The sequence below is a fragment of the Haplochromis burtoni genome, unplaced genomic scaffold (assembly GCF_018398535.1).
Source record: "Haplochromis burtoni strain Fernald_Lab_line unplaced genomic scaffold, NCSU_Asbu1 Contig_1852, whole genome shotgun sequence".
NCBI classification, from domain to species: Eukaryota; Metazoa; Chordata; class Actinopteri; order Cichliformes; family Cichlidae; genus Haplochromis; species Haplochromis burtoni.
The window spans coordinates 7,773-13,861 of NW_024584213.1; the positions used below are offsets into that span (position 1 = coordinate 7,773).

The following is a 6,089-nucleotide window of genomic DNA, read 5'->3' on the forward strand; positions in this document are numbered from 1 at the left end:
CAACACTTTATTTATTATAATACTTTAAGATATACAAGTGTTTACCAACAAGTCCTGACATCTGGCTTCTGTTTTTGAGCTTCTGCAGCAACTTCTTATTTATTTATTTTTTAAAACTAAAAATCACTATAAATAGATATAAATATAATAAAACTACAAACAATGAACATGTGCTGGTAATCTTTCAGAGTTAATACATCATATTGTAGGTAACACAGCACAGTATCTTCTGATGTAGTTTTCTACACACAATCAGATGCTCAGATTGTCTTCAGATGAAATGCTTTCTTTAATTTGCTGCCAGGTAATAAATCTATAAATGTAAATGTTTTCTTTGTTAAATTTGTTGACTGAATGTTTTTGTTTTTGTGAAGAACACAAGTCTTTAATTACAGTTCAACCACACAGTGAGTCATTTCCTGAGTTTGGGCTCACAGCCAAACTTAAAAACAGATTTCCAGCACAAGATGAGAACATTCACAGATCTATTCAGAGGTCAGAGGAGCCTTTTAATTAAAGACCTGCATATTTGAGCCAACAGTGAAATGTGTTTTTATGTTTTTTTGCAGCCTGAAGGAAGATTTTCAATATAATTCCTCTGATAAAACATCAAAAGGAAAAACACATTCATTAAAGAGACTCTACTGAAAATACAGACTCCAAAGTAGAAACTCAGAAAGAAATACACTTATCATCCCTGACAAGTTAGAAAACTAATTAATGAAGTTTTGTATCTGTGGACTGTATCAGTCTGCATGTCTGAATCAATATGGGAAATAATTTCCAGACTAAATAATCAGGTTGTTCAATTTCAGAAAGATGAAAAAGGACACAAGAAGACACGTGACAGTCAGCTGAAGTACATGCAGGATGAACAGGTACAGAATAATTTATAATATCACTAATCAGAAGAAGAAGAAAACTCCAGCAGGATCCACAGGACACGACAACAAAGACAAAACTATGACCTGCAAAGTGTGTCAGTAACTAAGCAACAGAGCACCTTTGTATATCACAGAGAAAGGTAGGAACACTAAACAGGAAAGAAGCTTAAATGTTTGCAGTGGACAGGAAATGTGAACACGTCACACGACTGCTGTGGTCAAAGCTACAGGAGCTGTTTGAGGTTGGTGTAAAAGGAAGGAAGCACAGAGAGATGATAGAAGGTGGAGCTGAATATAAACTCTGATCTTATCTACATTAAGTGCAGCTTCTCTTTATCAATGCAAAGTTGAAACCTTTGAGATTAGATGCAGATCAGCGTGCAGGGCTGGACGTGAGGATGGGGCACTCTTTGCTCTGTTTGCTGGGGTTATTCTGTGAGTACAATACACACCTTTACTGTTTGAATGGCAGTGATGAAGGAAAATGTTTCTCACTGGTGACAATTACAGTGTTTCACTGCTTTAACCTGTTTACCTGACAGCTTCAACACAGCAGACTGGATTTTTTTTCATCACATATTTTTGGTGATGAGCAATAACTGTGCCATGTTAAGAATTACCATTTGAAAGCCTCAGATTATATATTTATTGTGATTTTGTCAGTTGTATAATGTCTGATGATGTTTCATTCATTATTTTAGTGCTTGGTACAGTCAGACATGGAAACACTGAAGGTGAGAAACTGTTTTTTTCTTCCATTTATATCATATGTGTTGCTCTTAACTAGAGATGGCACGATACCACTTTTTTATGTCCGATGCGACACCGATATCATAAATTTGGATATCTGCCGATACCGATATGATTCCGATATAGTGTTTTTTTAATATATTGCTGCATTTTGTATAAGTTCATACTCAAGTTTAAATAAACAACAACACTAAAGCTATTCTGTTATACCTGTATGTAAAAAATACACTGCACCCAAAATATTCATAGTTCAGCAAAGTCACGGTCTGCGGAGGCAGACCGTGCGGAAATGTGTGTGGTGGACCCAGGAGCGAACACAAGCGAGGATGCAGGAGTGGAGTTAAACAAAAGCGAGCCTTTTTTCTGGCTGATGAAAGGAACAAAACAGAGTGAGGGCAGCATAAGAGTAATAGTTCAAACAGAAACCTAAACTGGACATAAACTAAGGAAAAGCTATGGCTGGAGATACGGAACACAGGGGGTGGTAACACAGACGACGCGACACAGACTACATGAAACACAGAGACTAAATACACAAGAGGGATGATCAGGGGAAGTGGCCACACATGGGAACACAGCTGACACAGATAAACATAACAAGACATGGCAGGAGTAAACAACACTGACGGGAGACTGTCAAAGTAAAACAGGAAGTACAGAGGTTCAAACAGGAGGAGAGAGAGCACGGGGAGAACACAGACATAACGGGCTGGGAAAACATAGAAATAAACACAAGGAGAGACGAGGGCTCACAGATACACAGGGGCACACAGGAGGTAATCAAATAAGGACCATCTTAACTAAATAATCCAAGGCATGACTAGGGAATGAAATACAAAACACACAAAACTGCGAATACTGGGCCCACATGGCCCGGGACCATGACAGCAAAACTGATCAATCTAATAGTTAAACCACACTCCTTCCTATTCTGGTATTTTAAAGAGTACTTAGCAGAAATATTAAGCAACCTAACTAATAGGGTTGCAAACTCCCAGCAAAAAAAAAAAAAAATAGGGAACCACCCCCTCCACCTCATGATGCTTAATCGACGTAATCAACTTTAATTTGATGCAGTGTGAAAATGCACAGAAATAAATTATTTTTCAAGAATAATTAAATAGATTCAACATCTTTCTTCAACAGAATTGCAGACTGCACAGATGGTACCTTCCCAAAGGAAAAAGTACTATAGCTTACTAGGGTATATTAGACTTAATAGTTACTATATACAGTAATGGACTTCTATACATTTTACATCAGATTAAAACTTTGGGTGTAAGATTCAGATAATTATTTATTAAAAGCTAGACATTTTAAATGAGAATAAGAAAGAAAAGTATGTCTTTGTGCCCCCTTTTCCCTGTTAATGCCCTATCGGCCCCCCTGGCTAAACTTTGCTAGATCCGCCCCTGCACAGTTACCAGCCGTCAGCTACGTAGAAAAAGATCCTGGTGTAGAAAGTAATATTAAATAAATTCTAACAACAGCTTATCAAGCTTAAACGTGCTGCTGTTGTTCAGCCGCTGGTTTCCTCTTTCTGGTGCAAAGTGGGCCAAAAACAAACAAGAGAGACGGACTCGCGACACGTCCTCTGTGTTATATTTTGTAACATAAACCAAACATTTCAATGAGATTATTGATAAATGTTAATCAAACCATGCTTAATTATTTACTGAAGAGCTGTGGCTTCATACATGTGGATTTTCTTTTCATGTTTATCTGATCTGAAAATATCAACAGTGTGTAGTGCAGATTATCTCACTGAGTTATGCTGTTGGATCGTATGCTGGATGATATAGTGGGATTTTTTTGGATTACCTCATTGGAGCTGTAAATATGCTAATTATCAAAAGCTCCACACAGATGACAAATTAAAGGAAAAACCAACATGAACATGGTAACCAAATGCTGCTCTGAGCTCAGCATAGAGTTTGTTTCCTTCATCCCTCATTTGGTGTTTTGATTAGAAGCTGTCTAACACGTCACTCCAAAGTCTCTGTAGATGTTCAGTGTGTTGAATTGTGTGGCTGCAAAAGATGATTCACATTATTTAAGTTTGCTTCAAACATTCAGAGCAACAATTTTATTCTTTTGATCTTTTTCTAAATTACAGACCTTGGAGTGAAGGCCACTCTGACAGCAGACAGATTAACCATACCAGCAGGGGGCAGTGTGACACTGACCTGTGATGTGAAGAACTCTGCTGACTTTCAATATGAGTGGTTCAGAGAACCCAGTTTTAACTCTGAGAAGACCGCAGTAGCTGGTGAATCAAAGAGAGAACTGGTGACCTCTGACGCTGGCATCTACAGCTGCAGAGGACATAAAGGGACAAATTCACTCATTAAAGAAAGTGACTCAGTCATCATTAGTGAAACTGGTGAGTTAAAAAAGAAAATCTGCAATAAAAGTTTGAGAAAATTCATTTTGAAACACTTGTAAACGTGAATGATGTGACCTCATCTTTGCTCCATGATAAAGAATCATTTTTAAATATGTGAAACTTCTTAATGTATTTTTTTTACCTTGTGACCTGTGTGCTACATTTTATTAGTGGATAAATCATTGAACCTAATACAGCTGTTTAAAGTTACTGATACTGTGCACAAAAAAGTCTTCATCCCGTCATGTGTCGAAAGATGAGGAGCCAAATGCACTTTGAGACAGACTGATTAAGAAAAAGTGAAATTATCTCACACACACACACACACGCATGCACACACACTCTCACACACACACACCCACAAATCCCAAAACACACACACACACACACACTCACACACACACACACACACACACTGAGAGGGAAGTAAAACTCAACATAAGACACAAGAAACAAATGAATACCAAAATAAAGCAGGAAGTGAGGACAATAACTAAACAGTAACATACACAAAATAAAGTAAACAAAGGGGGACTGACCCCGGAGGATGAGACAGGGAACAATGAGGGAACAAATTAAACTTTCAGACTAAATTATTAGAAGAACTAAAGGCTCTAAAAATGCTCAAAAATAAATGAAGATCAATAAACAAAACTACAAACACGAACAAACAAACAATTCAACCTCAAAAAACTCAAAAAAACAAAACTAGATCTGGAATCACGACACACTTGAGATTTCTACATCCTCTTTATTTTTATCAAATATTCCCACATTTGACTTTTTTGTGATGGTAAAAACTGAAATTGGAAGCTCTCTAATATGTAACTCCAAACTCCACTGACTTTCACTTGTGTTGTGATATTTTTTCGCTCAATTTACATCAAATACTTTCATGGTGTTTTTTTGTATTTCTTCATTACAGGACATGGAGTGAATATCACTTTAATAGCAGACAACACAACCATACCAGCAGGGGGCAGTGTGACACTGACCTGTGATGTGAAACACTCTGCTGACTTAAAATATGAGTGGGTCAGAAAAACCTCATCTGGAGTGAAGTCCACAGAAGCTGTTGGATCAGATAAAGTGATCAGGATCTCTAAAGGAGGAAAATATCAATGCAGAGGACGGAGAAAAGACACAACTTCACTCATAGCACAAAGTGATCCAGTCATCATTCAGGAAACTGGTGAGTTTAAACATTTAATTTGAAACTAAGCATCACAGGTTCTCCAGAGTTTGGAGGAGACCAGAGAGGGATCATATTACGACCAAACATAATTTTTTTATGGCCCCAACCTGTCAACTTAGTTATGATAATAAAACTGTCATAAAATAATAATTAACAATAATTTGGTTATAATATTAAATAATAATGTTTTTTTTATGATAATAAGTTAATCAGTCAGAAATTAAATGTATGGTTCAGTCATTCATAGATGTATTTTGGCCCCTGATCCTCAGGTTGCTGTTATAAATTACAGTTTTTGGACAGATCACATCACTCTGTGCGATAGGCTTATTTCCCAGGCCATCTCGACCAATGGCTGTGGAGCTGTCATAAAAACCTTTTTTAGTTACTCTGAAGATACTCAGTTAGCTCAGTGTTGGATAGTTTGATAGAGATTTTTCTGGGCCCCGTGATTCTCACGTGATTAACTGAGGATCGGTGAAGAGGGTGAAACACAGTGAAACACAGCGAAGGGTGTAAAGAACTTCATGTTCTGGGACCATCAAAGATCTTTTTCTGTGAGAGACAAACAATGTACATCTTGCAGTCACTCAGTGAGCAATAAGACCGGTGTTTGTGGCTCTGTAGACACATGGCCTAGAAGCACAGCTACAGTCATTGATATCATCATGAGCTGTGAAGCAATAATCACACTTGAAATGTTTGAATGAAACATGAATGCTTTTTTGTTTTGTTTTTTTAGCTTTTTAGCCTTTAATGGACACAAACAGTCTACAGTGGGATGCAAACGTTTGGGCAACCTTGTTAATAGTCATTATTTTCCTGTATAAATCATTGGTTGTTACAATAAAAAATGTCAGTTAAATATATCATA

At 37.1% G+C, this 6,089-nt stretch overlaps 1 long non-coding RNA gene across 1 annotated transcript; it reads left to right on the plus strand.

Annotated features, from left to right (window-relative positions):
• Positions 1 to 1,510: 1,510 nt before the first annotated feature.
• LOC121813530 lies at positions 1,511 to 3,884 on the plus strand. Its single transcript, XR_006053748.1, has 2 exons — positions 1,511 to 1,618; positions 3,751 to 3,884. It is a non-coding gene; the product is annotated as an uncharacterized LOC121813530 (long non-coding RNA).
• Positions 3,885 to 6,089: the final 2,205 nt, after the last annotated feature.